Genomic DNA, 15,737 nt, shown 5'->3' on the forward strand with positions numbered 1-15,737 from the left:
AGCAGAGGCTCTGCCCAGCAAAGCCCAACACTTGTTTCTGGACAGCAGGTATGTGAGGCAGAAACAGCTTTGCTGGAAATCAAATCTGCTGTAAAAAAACCAGATCTATGGCTCAAGCTTACTGTAGCTGGGAAAAGGTTATGAAATAACAAGCCCCATTTCTGTTAACCATCAGGCAGCAACAGAAACTAGAAGGGAAAAATGCCTTTTCACCAGTGCTCTTGGGAGAAGTGGCAATTAGCCAAAAATACCAGTACAAATGCCAGCAATGAGCAGTTTGGGACATCACAGTCTCCCTTGTCATGGCCTGTCCTTTGCAGGATGATGGCCCTGGTCCCTCCAAAGTGTGGAAACAAAGCTGTGTGTTGGGCAAAGAGCTGAGCAGAGCCTGGACAGGAGGAGCAGGGCCCAGCAGCAAGGGACAATTGGTCTCAGTGGTTTCACCACCATCTGCCTCACATTTGCTCCAGCAGAAAGCTGCTAGAAGACAGCAGCTCTGTGACACAGCCTGGCCAGACACACAGAGCCAGGGCTGGAAGCTGACAGACACTGACTCCTCCAGCCTAGGACTGCCTGTGGCTGACAGCCACCACACTCCAGACCAGACATACCAATCTGCCCTCCTAAATTAGCAATATGCAGTGGCCACAGAGGAATAACTTGCCTTCATCTACAACAGAGCTGAACAACCACAACCACCACCTTTTCATACAGCAAGCCTGAGCAGTTATCCCCAAGGGGAAGAAGATATCCCTAAGGAGAGGGGAAAAGAGTTCACAGGCACCTCCTGAGTTTGTTTTTAAAACAACACTCACAGATGTAGGACTGACATTAAACCTCCTGTGCACTGGAACCAAAACAGGGAATAAAAGAATCCCTCGGTCTTGAAGTATTCCAAATATCCTGCAATGAGCACTGGGGCATCCAGTCACTGGCCAGGCATGCTGACTTGCTTCTTTATGCACCCTCCACCTATCCCCATGCCATATCCAACAGCAGATTATTCTGTTGTTTGCAGTAGACTGAAGTAATTAAGCTTAACCCTAGTCCTGTGGGAGTCCCAGAGAAGGTTAGTGATCCACAGGCATGACACGCTGTTATTTATAGCTGATTAAGTTCTATTTATCTACATTTAAATGTTGCAGGAGATGGGAAGAGATCCCAAAACACATCTGTGTCTTATTAGAAACACCAGCTGTGTGTGGTAGCTTAAAGTTTGCCTTCCTTGAGAGGTTATAAGGAAAAGAAAAACCAACCCTGAATAACTCAAATTCTTCACTGTAGCTAAATAAATCGGTGTGGTTTAGTCATAATCTTCAAGATGTAAGCTTGCCATCCCATGCAACTGACCTGCTGCTGGGGTCAAGCTCAAACCCAAAATTAGCCAGGCTGCTTTGAAGCTGTTCTGAGCACTGTAATTGCATTTAGTTTTTACTCTAAGACTGTTCATGTCTTAAGAGACATGAGAAAGGTGACCAGCAGGTCACAAACCAGATCTTTAGAGCATAACTTCTGAGCCTCCATGCATTTTGTAACAGCAGTGTGGTTTCACTAGGCAGACCCTCCTCATGTACATGCTCCATTTTCACTCACACACACAGAGAGGAAGACAAGCAAACTGAGGGGATGCATTTCTGTCACCACCCTTTCCTCCAGAGAGATGTGGTGCTAGGGCCCACAGCAACCACTGAGACTGGTATTAAAACCTTCGTGCAATTGGAGTTACTGCCTTCCTGGTGGTAGAGAACAGTAAAAGAATTACTTGCATGTAGGATATGCAAAGAGTTTCATTAATAATATCATCATAACTCAGGGTCAGGCTCTAAAGGAAGGGACACCACTCTCTTGTCACTATTTTCACCAAATCACAGAGGTAATGCAGAGTTTACCCCCTAATTGCCACAGCAGAATGTGCTGAAGGAAGCAGTAAGCTTAGATCTCCTCCTGTAAAAAGTCCTAGTTGAAACATCCAGACAGCAACAGGGGGATAGAGCAGGAACATCTAGCTCTTGTGGCTGCAGAACTGTGACTCCCCCTAGGATGCTTCTTAAGAACCAGATATTGACATATCACCTTTGCCTTTTCCCACTGCAAACCATTTGTGAGCTGCAAAACCTTTGCTGGTAAGTTCCAGCCCAGAAGAGCTGGCTGAGTTTCACTTTCAGCATCACCTGAAATGGAGCTGAGATTCAAAATGAAACTTAAAGGTAAAAAGCAAAACTTCTGAGTTTTGCAAAGAATGCTTTGAAATGCCTGACCTTGGCTTTGACACCTTCTCCTTGCACAGGAACCAGTGAGATGTATCCACAGGAGCTCTGTGAAACCATTGTGAAAGGAAGACCCACAAGGACCACACTCACCCAAGCCACTGACTGCAATCTTCTGATGGACCATTTGCTGTCACTCACCCCAAACTGCAGCTGACTTTGCAACCCTAACCCACAGCTTGACCTGGGGGGTAAAAGCCACCCTGCTTTTCCTGGGCAAGTACTCCCTGAGCTCCTGGCTCTGAGCATCCCCCTGCAGGGCAGAGCTCCTGGCTCTGAGCATCCCCCTGCAGGGCAGAGCTCCTGGCTCTCAGCATCCCCATGAACTGCAGAGCTCCTGGCTCTGAGCATCCCCCTGCAGGGCAGAGCTCCTGGCTCTGAGCATCCCCCTGCAGGGCAGAGCTCCTGGCTCTATGCATCCCCATGCAGGGGAGAACTCCTGGCTCTGAGCATCCCCATGAACTGCAGAGCTCCTGGCTCTGAGCATCCCCCTGCAGGGCAGAGCTCCTGGCTCTATGCATCCCCATGCAGGGGAGAACTCCTGGCTCTCAGCATCCCCATGAACTGCACAGCTCCTGGCTCTCAGCATCCCCATGAACTGCACAGCTCCTGGCTCTCAGCATCCCCATGAACTGCACAGCTCCTGGCTCTCCCCAGTCCCAGCCCACATTTACTCCAGGGATGCAGCCGTGGGCTGATGTTAACAGAGCGTTAAACCTCAAATTGGAACATGGCAGGAGCAAGCCTGGGATATTTCCAGTTTCCCCTAGGAAGGCAATGCTGCCAGCTCTTTGTTTTGTAGTGAGGCATGTGATAATTTGGCATCATCTTCTAAGTTCTGAAATTTGCTGGAACAAAAGAAATGTTGAGCTTTCATTAAGAGGAAAAAACAAAGTGTACAGTCTCAAGTCATAAACACAGACTTGCAAATACAGCCCATGAGTGTCTGAATACAATTAAGAAGACTCTAAACCAGTGCTCATTAAGTATCTCAGTTGCTGGAAAGCTTATTTGTTCATTCTCATTATTTGATTAGATTTGATAACTCAAATAGTTTGGAGTGATATTTCTGCTGTGGTTCATCTGCTGCTAAATTCCTCTGCCACAGGCCTCCTTTACAACCCTAAGGAATTCATGTTGGTCACCCTGCAGTGATAGTTTAAAACTGATGTTTTGAGATATACTAATAAAGAGCTACCAATCCCTTAAATTTCATTTACTGGTGCTTTTACATGACATGTTTCAGCAGTTGCAGGCAGGCATGGGCATACATTCAGTAAATCAACTGCCAGAAAAGTTCCTCCCATATTATAGGAAAAATAGAAGCATTTCAGTTTAAAAACAAAGGGGAAAAACCCAGCAAAACCAAAGCCAGCAATGAAGCAAAGTCTGGTTATTCCAGAGTACAGTTTCCCCTGGTACTTTGTGTTGCAATTATTGACATATCCCCAGATAGCCAAACTCATGTGGTCCAAAGTTTTGTTGAGAACTTTGCAGAACACGTTGTGCCCGAGCCAACTGGAGCAGACTTTGTGTGTTATCAGGCTGACCAGGGGAACAGGGGACACACCAGATTTGCTACTAAAGGGGGAAAAAAAAAAATCATTGAGCTACACAAACCACAACCAAATGCAAAACCAAATTCAAGCACAGTACAAGAAGCAGGTTTGAGGTGCAACCACCCTGACATCTCAAGACTCTTGGCTGGATGAACAGCACAAGAAACCAAGATCAGGGAGCACCAACAGCTTCCACTCCTCTGTAACTTCAGCTCCTGGCAGAGCCACCTCTCACAACCACAGGACAAGAGTATCTGCAGGTACACACAACAACAACAGCAGGATGAACGCCTATCTAACAGCAGCAGTGTTTCTTCCTCATGCTTTTTTCATAATGTTTTAACTTTATCCTTTGGCTGGACAGGCTAAAAACACACGAGTAGAGATGGAATGCCTGGATGCACTGCTTTACTATTAATCCTAATAAGAACAAGCAGAAATCTGAAAGCAAACACTACAAAGGGTTTTCACCACAAAAATTCAACCTCAATTTCCATTTTCTAACCATAGTCCTAACAACTTCAGAATTTTCCTTGTTGTACTTATGAGTTCCTCTGCTTCCTCCTTTCAAATTATATTTACACAAAAAACAAACCAATTTGAATTATTCTGGAAAACTAAGAAGCATATGCTCTCACATGTGCAAGAGCTGCTGATTGCTTAATTTATTAGAAGAAAAGCAGAACCAAACTACAGCCATACTGCCATACCATATAAATCACCTTCAATAGGAACTAGACAAAAACACCACACTGGTTTCTGTAACCCTGTTTCTGTCCTGTTCATTGCAAGCAGATGGGATAAGCTCAACTGGAGGCTTGTTATTGGTCTCTATTTAAAAATAACTCCACAAAATCACAAACCCCAAGAGATAACACAGTCAAAAGCAGTGTGAAGAACACCAACGTGCTGCCACAAGCAGAGTGTAGATTTTTAAGTGCTGGTGTTTTACATCCCCATCCAATGCATTGCTGTAAAGGAACAGATTGTTACAGGAACTTTGGGGAAGTACCCAGCAGAAAGCTCCCCAGCCTTTTGTACGCCCCCAGCTTGGGAGACTGCCCTGCTCAGAGCCTGCAGAGGGATAGGATGGCAAGAGGGGCAGCAGTACCTTGTTGTTCTTCTCTCCCTCAGCATTCACCTGCACTCCTCAGCACGGGTCCCCTCCTCCAGCACATGCACCCGCTCCCAGAAGTGCTCAGAAGAGGCTGCGTGGCTCAAAATAAGGAGGATCTAAACCAACAGCTCAAGCACTTAAACAAAAACATGAAACAAAAGAAGAGAAGGGGGCGGAGGGAAAAAAAAAAATGTAGTGGAATAAATCCAAGTGTAGCTCTTGCAGCTCAGAGCCCCTGGCAAGTGCCAGCAGTTTCAAAAGAGCTGTAATCTCTAAACTCTTATCAAGGCTTTATCGCACTCCAGTTCTTATCTAAACCAAACAATCACTAGAACAGCAGCTGATAAGGCATCTGACAAGGTAATTTCAGCAATTTAAATCCACTGCTGCAGCCATCATACACGGAGAATATTTTAACACCCTTCCCAGTTTAACCTCTAATCTCTCTTCCTCTGCTCTTTCCAAACACAAGGCCAGTTTTTCTCTCCTGCAGCCAGGCACACTTCCTGCCATGGCTGGTGTCACAGGCAGGTGCCCTTTGAGCCCTGCCCTCCGGTGTGCAGCCCAGCCACCAGCTTGCTTCATCAAAGGGATCTTTATTTTCCCTCTGAATTCAAGTGGCCATTTTCCCCAGCTTGACAAAGGTCCTGTTAAAAGTGGTGGCTGCATGTGTCACAAGCTGCTGTGTGGGAGAGGAGAGGGGAATCAAAGGCAGCAAACAGGAGGCAGGACCAGCCCCTGGCGTGACTGGGTGTGACACAGTAGAAATATGTTCTTTGTAGTCCCGTGGGATTTTCACCTAGCACATCTCACCCACAAGGCAGGATTAGCTCAATGGCTCATCTTCCAAATCATTCACCGGCCACAACACCCAGTGTCTCTTTTTACATTTCTTCTTTCAACAGACTTTTGACATCAGGCTGAACCTTGCTATTGGCACATCTGAAAACATTTATTCATGATTAATGTAGCTGGCAAATGACATACAAACCCAAAACAAAACCAGCTACCTCCACAGGACAGAAGCATCAGTCCATCTGCTGCAATGTCCTCTGGTCACTAGACAGTGCCTTGACACAACTCCTAATTACCTCTCCCTTTATGCTGCAGCAGAGATGTGCTATTAAGCCACTGAGACATTGCTATGACTCCAAAGCTGAGCTGCCTACACCACATAATGTTATGTACACAGCACGGGGCAGAGCTTTGGAACCAAAGGAGTTTGCCCTGGGCTTTCCACAGCTCCCAGGAGGCTGGGGAGCCAAGCTCAGCTCTTGTGCAATGGCCCTGGGCACACCCAGCACCTGCAAGTGCAGCAGAGCCACCAAAGTCACCCCAGTGACCAGAGGGAGCTCCTGGAGGAGCCTCAGGTCCCTCCTGGGGTGCTGGCACTGAGTGTGCCAGGGGTGTTGTCTTCTCATGAACACAAAGTGAACACTGCAAACCAGAGAGATTGCTCAATTCTCTCAGGTTGGCCTTCCAAAATCAGGAAAGGGAATCCAAGATTTCTTGGTATAGGCACACCAGGGGGGGAAAGAAACCAACCAGACGCTGCAAAGCCCAAGAAATTCCTTTGCTAAAGATGGAAAATTATTTTACACCCTATTTCAAAATGTTTCTTCGATCAAAAGTTAATGATTCAAGAGACATACAGGATGCAAACCCCCATTTTCCTCTATAAATCACTGTCTGATGTGAAATGCTAACTAATTTGTTGACATTACAAGACTTAAATGTGGTTAAAAAAAATAGAGTGTGTCTTCAGTTTTAATCAGAATATTTCTTGAGTTCCAGAAAAACCATCCAGCACAGGTAGGAACAGAACCATAAATATAGCATGGCAGCCTTCATTAGCCCAAAGAGAGAGGAGTTATTTCCTTTCTCTTACACTGAGAAAACCAGTATTTTTTTCATCCCTGAATACCTTTGACTGGGAAAGCCTTGGGTCTCTTCCATCAAGGAAACCCACCAGTTTGATTCACTGGGCATGAAAATCTGTATGTGTATGAATATTGCTCTAAAGGAGGTGACATCAACATCAGTTTGCATCAAAATACACATCACCTTTGTGTTCCTCCTGCAAGGCTTTTTTGGGAGGTTATTTGGGCTGCATATTGTGCTCTGATAAGTTCCTTTTGTGTAACATGTGCAAGGAGAAATGAACATCAGAGTTGAACCTGTTTCTTCAGCCAACCTGAGTGCACAGCAAGCTCCCCTGTGAAAGCACACTTATGATGCAGCCACTCAGCATTTAAAACATCCAATCCAACCCACCATAAACTGTCACTTCAGGCATTTATGGCAGACAGTAAACACATGCTTATCAGAGAACTGCACCCTGTGAGCTCAGCCAATGGAGCACTATTTCTTATCAAATCAATGGCTTATCAGGGAACTTAACAAAAATAAAGGTTACACCATACGGTCTCCTCCTTTTCACCTCTGCTCCATCAAGATGTACAACTCCAATTAAAGCTACATTGCTCAGGCTTTGTAGGTTTGCTTCCTCCTTGCCTGCCCTTGAAAGGAAAAGGCTGCCTTCCCAGCAGAGCCCATGGAAACAATTCCCTGCCCAGCTGTGCTGAGCTGCACAAAGAGCGCGGCCCCGGCCGTGCCCACCTGCTCGGGTCGATGGCACTGGGCACTGCCCGTCCCCCCTGGCACCCAGGGACAGCACCAAGGTCAGGAGCCAGCAGCAACCAGAGGGAGGGGGCTGCACAGCCACTGCAGCACAGCGAGGCCACTGCTGCTGGTTGGTGGTGATTTGGTGAACTGAATTAACAAAGGAAAGGGAACACCCGGAAAGAACAGAAAAAAACCTCAGGTTCCCTTTTACTGGGAGCTGTCTGAAAATGTGAGGTCACGTTGCAGGAACAAGGGCATTCCTGAAGCAAGCAAAAGTGAGTATATTTGTTTGACTAATTATTAAAGCTCCTTCAGAAGCTACACTCCCTCACACAAAATGAGTTCTTGCTCCTTCTGTGGTTGCTCTGTCCCAAACCACAGCCTTACTCTCTCACTGGCAAAGTAACAACAGAATTAACTGTTCCATATTTCCCTCAAACAGAATAGGTTGGATGCAACTTACTTAAAGGAACTTAATTAATGATCTTCTAATTAACTGCTGTTTAACAGTTGATATCATTATTAGATCATCTTCCATCCATAACTTTACAGCAGAGGCACTGGAAAGCACCCACAAAAACAGCAGCCAGATGGAGGCTGAGGAGCAGCTGTCTTGAGTGGTTATTCATGCTGTTACCTGGAGCAATTGTTATTGCCTTCACACATGAAAATTCCTAAATTGCAAAGGATCAGAAGAATTTCAGGTGCTGAGCTGCTGAGTTGCCAAGCTGATCTTCACACTAACCAAAGACTTCTCTGCTTCAGGGAACAAGGCTGGTGAAGTTGCTCAACTCAAGAAAATGACCCTCTGGATTTTTTTTTAATTCAAATCAGCTTTTTCAGATTACAAAGCAGCAGTCAGTACTATCACAGTGAATAATGACTTTTTAAAAATTCAATAGAAGCATCCCAACTACTCACTCACCACTTTACACTATACAGTTGTGGTCAATCCAAGCTTCTAATCTTGACATGTGACTGCTCCTTCTAAAAGCTCTAGCTCATCAGATATAAATTAACCTGGAAAATGGAATTACCCTGCAAAGTGCTCTGCTCTTTCCCTCTACTTTTTACAAGATCTAAGAATAAAACACTTGGGGCCTATAATCTGTTGCTGGCAACACTTGGTTTTGCTGAGCTGTACAGTCTGGAACAAGAAACATTCATTTCTACCTAAGAGACAGAGGTGGATTTTCATCAGTGTTATCCAAACTGCTGCAGCCTGAGCTCCTCCTCGGATGACCAGGAATGCTTTCCATCTACAAGAGCTTTCCTATTGATTAGCTGATTAGTTGTTTGGGTTTTCTTTGTGGAAATCTTTAATAAAAGCTACTCATCTATTTTATCAATCCTACTGACAACTTCATCATCAAGTAAAAAAAAACATTAAAGCCCTCAAATTATTTTTTTTTTACTTCTTTAAACCATTACTATATAAATCTGAACTGTCCTTATGGATTACCTATGCATGCTGTTGTTACCAAGCCAGGTTAAATTTAGTTCTAATGTAATGCATTTACCTTTCAGAGAACTCATAAACACAAACCCCCCTTGATAAGCAAGCAATAAAACCCTGTCCTTTATTGCCACCAAGGTAATTCCAACTTTAATATTTCTATTACTTCAGTACTAAGATTATTTTCCTGCAGCAAATTGAATTCTTCATGAAGGAAATAAAAGAAAATGCATGAGAAATGCTGAAACAAAACCCAGGGTTCTGTGAGAGACTAGAGAACAGAAGATTTCAGAGAAATTGAAATTAGTACTGATATTACAAGAAAGAATAACTCAGAATAACATTATTTCCCACAGTGTTGCTGGGATAATTTGAAGAATGTCAAGACTAAGCATTTTTATACTGCACTTCATCTGAGACTACCAGGGAAGAGGCATTAAAGAGTTCACTTCCACACTGCCTCAAGGACAGAATTCCCAGCTTCCAGCAAACCAACCTGCAGCAGGTAAAATGCTGCAAGTGGAACCTGAGGTCTTATTTCTGACTCACACTTTCTCTCTGTTGCAAAATCCTTCTTCTTCCACAGCCTGGATCTGATTTGCAAATTACTCTTTTCCTAGCATGCAAAAAAAATATTGGGAATGGGTTGAAAGATCATGGGTAGTCCTGAGAATTTACTCAATTTTAGCAAAGATTTAGAAGGCAAGTCAGCCATCTGCTCTATGTTAGAACAGCTGAGACTCAGAACTCTTGTTCCCCTTGGTGATCTTAACTCCACAGGCTCCAGAAATGTTTTCATTAACACCAATTTTGTATTCAGAGAGTCAGACCCTACCACCATCATCCTAAACCCCTGCCCAGGGGCTTTGCACCACACAAGAGTTTTTAATCAATCCTAATATGACTCACAAACTGATAGAGGGTTTGGAAATGTGTGCAGAATCTCCCTTCAGAACATGAGGCTGCTGCCATTGAGCACTTCAAGCTTCTCCTTCAGGTGCAGATCTGCCATGAGCAATTAGAAGAGTTTCCACTGTATTTTCATGTTCCACTAAGATAACTAGAATGTTTCTCAGTAAAAACAAGGACTGAAAACAGAACTGGGGTCTCTAGAGTACAGCAGGGTGTTGTGTACACCAACTACCACCCCAACAAAACCCAGTAAGTTGGAAAATAGGGAAAATAACAAGAAAAAACCCCAAACTTCTATCTTCCATCTCAGCAACCTGAAATCAAAACATGCTGGCTGCACCCACACAACAGAGAAACTGAAGGGAAAGGCAGGACCAGAACTATTTCCTTCCTACCTCCCACCTTCAGCTGCCCCAGTTCCCCAGGTCTGCTCTCCCTGACTGCCATGGAAATCCCACCTTGCCCAGCCACAGCCTGGCTGTAGCTGTGGTTATTTGGGCTGACACACCCCTGCAGGGCCCCCAAGAGCCAGGGAAAGTTTGTTCTTCACTGCAGTGAGAACAAGAAATGGTGGAAGTCAGGAAGATGAGCAAAGAAAGAAAAATGTAGAACTGGAGAAGGGAAAGCTGCAGTACAGGACAGTTAGAGAGGCAGGGTAATTATTAACCCTGAAGACTTGCCATCCCCTAAATCTTTAAAAATGTTTAACTAGCAGAGCCACAGTAAGGAAAGTGCATGGCTGGCTCTTCTTTCCATTTTGCAGAGGAGGAAACTGAGGTGAGCAATGAGCTCTTAGAGCCCCAGAGGAGAGCACAGCAAGCTGAATAAAACGTGTCTGGCTCTAACCCTGCCTGCCACACTGGCAGTCCTCTGCTCTGGCTCATCCTCTTCCCAGCCTTGATCAGGAAAGTGGGTGCCAGCATCTTTAAGTAACAGCATTCTTACTTGTGAATTGGAAAGCACTTGCTAGGAGGGACAAAATAAAAAAGCTGACCTTTGACATTTTTGAAAGCTCAGTAAAAGGCAATAGGAAGCAAAATTGTATCGTGCACCAATAAACCGTAAATTATTTTATGATATGAGAGGTTACTTAATCTGAAACTATAACTATTAAGGAGAGTGATAAGAGATAAGGAAGGTAAAGACTCAGGGACTTTTCAGCCTCCTATCTTATCACTTCTGGTGTATTATTAACCAGCTTGATTCACAATATCCCAGTTACTTTGTGATCTTTCCACAGTTGAAAACTATTACCAAATGTGAAGTATCCAGAACTTTGTTCAGTTGTGCTACTAAAACAATACAATCTTGTTTTTGATCATGCATTCAAGCTACAGTAGCACCAACACAGAGTTGTAAATCCTGCAGGGTTTTTTTTCCTTAAGCCTGGGTAAACTTTGTTTTGATTTTACTCTGAAAAGGACAGTATGAACACTTACTACTCCACTCCAGTCAACACACTTTTTAATCCACTTTGCAAAGATTAGAAAACTGCTCTCTAATATATTGCTTTGACATCTCTCTAACCAATTACACCAAGTTTTCCAGCAGGCATTGATTTATGTTAGATGTCCACAAGAATACTCACATTAATAAAGCTGATTGTGTCTCTCACCACAGAAATTATTTAATGACAGAAGCACCATGATGCACATTCACCTGCACCCAAAGGAAATCAATTTACCAGCTGAACCACCCACCTGCTGTTAAATCTTTTATTTAGCTTGCATTGTTATTGATTTTAATTGAAAAAAAATCACAATTTGTCATAGCTTGTACTGCCTGAAAACTAAAAACTCTTTAATGTGCTGTTCAAACTGCATGTTGTCTTGTCCACAGTGGAAGAGTATTGCTGAACTCACCAGCCTGCAATCCCACTGCACCTATGATTGTTTTAGCTGTGTGAACCATTGAGGTGGGATGAGGCAGCTCCAAGCAGAACACTGAGGCTTGGAGAGAGAGAAAGATGTATTATTTTATCAAATGCAATTCACCCCCTCCCCCCTAAATCCTCAATCCAATAGCAAGAATCTCTCAACTTCAAGAGGTTAATGAGTGTAAAATATTGGTACCCACTACAACCTTGGGGAGGTGATTTTACAATGCACCACAAACCTGCAGAGGCAGCACTGTGGGATCCTCTCCAGGCCACGGCTGCCCCTGCACCTCAGCAAAGGTGATGGTGACATCAGGAGACATCACGGCTAAAAAACCCCAAAACATGGAAGAAAAAGACAAAACCAAAAGTAAACCACTGAGAGACAACCCAGCTGACTCTGATCCTAACCCACAGCTGGCATCAGGGAGAAGCCAGGAGGGAAGAGGCAGCAGTGCTGCCTTACAGGACCAGCTCAGTGCCCAAACAACACCTTGCCCAGAACTGTGGGCAATAAATGGCCCCTGAATAGCATGAGGGAGAAAACTCTTCCTGGAGGTGGCTATTAGGTGGCTATTTTTGGCCAACAAAGCAAGAATGTAATTTTCTCTGATGCCAAGAGCGCTGTGTTAAAGAAAAAGGCCAGGCAAATAAAATACAACCCAGTCTCTGCCCTTCTAGCATAAAGCTGTCTCCAGCCATTTTACATCTGGCAGCTGCTTGGCTGATCCTCACCCATGCTGCCCAAAATTAGGTATTTCAACACACTCTTATGTTGCAAACAACATTCAAAAGCTTTTCCTTTTGTTGCAACATTGAACCAAAACAAACTTTGAAATCTCAGAAGCTGCAACAAAGCAGCTTTGTCATTCCCCCGGCCAGCTTTAATCCTCAGCCTGATGGCAGAAGCACAGACACAGACAGAAATAGGGCTGGGTGAGCCCTGTTCCAGGCAGCTCCTTCACACACTGTGCCACCTCTAACACCAGGAGATGGGGGAAGCCTCAAACACTTTGTATTTCTCAAGGGAAAATAATACCCTGGTTTTCCCCACTGAAGGGTGGATGGGGAAAAACAACCTGTGAAGGTGGTTTGCAGGCAGCATTACACATGCAAAGGCACCAACACTTCCCACCCACAGAGCTCACCCTTAACCCCCCTGTCCTGAGCAGTTCTCCCATTTATCTCACTGCATTTCCTTCTTGAAGTTCCCCTGCCTGCAATTATGCAGCAGATACACAGAGATGGATACATTACATTGCCTCATTAGAGTGACAACAGGTATTTTATAAAAAACATTTTAAATGCAGCTGCAGAGGAGGCAGAGGGATGAGAATTGACCTGCTTAAATATTGCTGCTCCCCCAGCTACCTTTAGCTCTGCACAGCAATAACCATCACATCTATTTCTCTCTCTCCCTCCCCCTTGGTATAAATACTAATTCAGACCCAAAAGCCTGGTCAGATTTGAGCTGCTATTATATAACTTTTCATTTGACACACACACACCCACCCACCCACCTCGTTGAAGCTGGGTTTTTCCTCTTGACAACAGCCCTGGGTGCTGTGTGTGTGGGGAATTACAGAACACCCACCTTTGCTCAGCTCCAGAAGCTCTGCAGGGTTTCAGAAAAACAATTCTCTGCCAGACATTTCACCCAGCTGCCACCAGGAGAGCAGGGAGGCAGGAACCCTGAAAAGCTCTGTCAGCTCCCAGCACTTAATGCTCTCTGACAATGCCTGCCTGGAGCAAGTGGCTGTAAATAAGAGGCTATGAGACATTCTTCAGCTTGGAAAGAAACAAGGGGAAAACAGAGCTGGAAGTGTCCCTAGGCTTTCTAAAATGTAAAAAAAAAAAAAGTCTCCAGCTTGAAAGAAGTGAAAGATGGAAATCTCCCAGCATCCTGCAGCAGCAGCCAGATGGTGTTTCTTCACTTATGGAGGCCCACAAGAGCCATCTGAGCTAGAGGGCAAAGACAAACAAGCTGCTGTAATCACACAACTTACCAGCACCTGGCAGATAATAAATGCTACCACTTAACAAAACTAGAGAAAATAAGCTACACTGAGCCTCAGCTCAAGGCAGCTACAGGGTGCCAGCCTGTAACAGCAACTCAGGGTGGTGCTCTATATCCTACATCCTTCTACATCCTTTCCTGTTATCTTGGCTAAGGAAACAACTGGGAGGTCTTCTGAAAACCACCAAAGTTAAGGATTTGGTCAGGAATCTTCTGCTTAAGAAATGTGACCAATTCAGGACAGGAAATAAATATTTACCATTTCCATAAAGCCCCTAGCTGTTTTTTGAGCCCATGTGTCATGAATGCTCTCCAGTATCAAAGCACATAAGACATCCTGCTTTTTTTCATCTCACAGTAACCAGGAAAAGCAGTAAAAATGTGGGTGGAGAAGGCAAAGACTGGAAATGAAGGGTCACATAGGAGCAAGCTGGGCTAGCAGGAGACAGCAACAAGGTCTTAATCCAAAACAAGCACTAAGAGGGTATAGGAGATTTGCTTCTCTTCTGTCCCTTCCCTACCTTCCACCACCTCCTCACTGCAGTTTGGTTTCTTGTTCTCTCACTTTGGTTATGGGAACTCTTCCCCCTTTTTCTGTTTCTGCAGCAAAGACAAAGCCTGCACTAGAGATGACCAACCCCAGGGGCCTTCCCTCTGCAGCCAGAGGTTTCAGAGACAGTAGCCCTGCCCTTGCACAGGTATTCCAGGATGCTGAGGTCACATTTACAGACAGGAAAGCAAAGCAGGAGGCCTGAAGGTGTGAATTTCCCTGACACCCAGTGTGGGTCTCCAGTGACCCAGCAGCAGATCCTCTGAGGGTCAGACTCAGCTTCATCCTCTCTGCTGGATGAACCAGGGGCTGCTCAGCCAGGACTGCCAAGAGCAGGCTGGAGCCAAGGAGGACAGATGCTGGCACTCTGGGAGCTGGACTGCATCCACTGCCTGCTCTCTCAGGCACTGCACAGCTGTCAGACAGAACAGTTATGGCCATTACTGAGCTGGGGGGAGAGTGGAGCCAGATAAGCACACACAAGTGGCTGTGTTGTATAATCAACTTTGAGCCATATGCTGGGATTTACTCCACAAAAGCATTCAGAGATACTCTAGTGTGGAAATACAAACCAGCAAACTAAAGATGCTTCTTTGTGAGACTCATTTTTCACTGATGGTATTGCCTACCTAAGCACACAGACAGCAAAATGATGCTGAAACTTCACCTGACTCCATTCTCAACAGGGAAGTAAACAACTAGAATTGAGGATGAACTCATGCCTAGTTAATTTAGAAAGTTATTAATTTACTGATCTCTAGTTCAGCCTCTCCAAAACTAAGATTAGAACCTTAGCCCAAAGAGGGGTTCTGGGCCATGCACTGGGATGCTGGGGACAGGAGTGGGGACATAGCCCATATTTGATTAAAATGTGGGTTTCTTTCATTAAAACATCAGCTAATAAGCACTGAATGCTGCATGTTACCTCTGTTCATCAGCCATGCCAAATCCAGAGGACACACAACACCAGCTGGAAGGCTTTATACTTTTTGATTCATGCTGATGTAAAGCAATCCACAGCATCCCCTCAGTGTCTCTCACTTGTGCAGCACCTTTAATTTTTTGAGTAGAAATTGTTTCCCTTGTTAGACACTGCTAGAAACAGCCCTGTGTTTTATGCTCCTGATTCAGGGGTACATTTCCTCTGGATTTCTGTATGCAACTGGCAACAACTACAGATTACTGCAAGCATTCTCCTCTTTACCACTGCTTCAACAAATGTAGAATAAACCTAGACACCATTCCTCACAAAAAGGCTTTCCTTTTTTCCTCCCTGGAACTCTGAACCCCCTCCCTGTTTTAAAGACCCACAGCTGAAGGTGGGCACAGCCCCACCATGGCCTGGGCATGGCAGCGCT

At 44.8% G+C, this 15,737-nt stretch overlaps 1 protein-coding gene across 21 annotated transcripts in view; it reads right to left on the reverse strand.

Moving 5' to 3' along the window:
- The window catches only part of FBRSL1 (fibrosin like 1), a 505,293-nt gene that overhangs the window by 317,137 nt on the left and 172,419 nt on the right, over positions 1–15,737 (reverse strand). Inside the window, exon 1 of one of the 21 annotated variants that reach the window (XM_018916590.3) lies at positions 4,938–5,048. The exons of the other annotated variants lie outside the window; for them this stretch is intronic. The gene's annotated coding sequence lies outside the window, so the exon portion shown is untranslated. Of the gene's footprint in view, positions 1–4,937; positions 5,049–15,737 lie in introns of those variants that run through there. 21 annotated transcript variants of the gene reach the window in all.

Source organism: Serinus canaria, chromosome 15 (assembly GCF_022539315.1).
Source record: "Serinus canaria isolate serCan28SL12 chromosome 15, serCan2020, whole genome shotgun sequence".
In the NCBI taxonomy this organism is placed as follows: Eukaryota; Metazoa; Chordata; class Aves; order Passeriformes; family Fringillidae; genus Serinus; species Serinus canaria.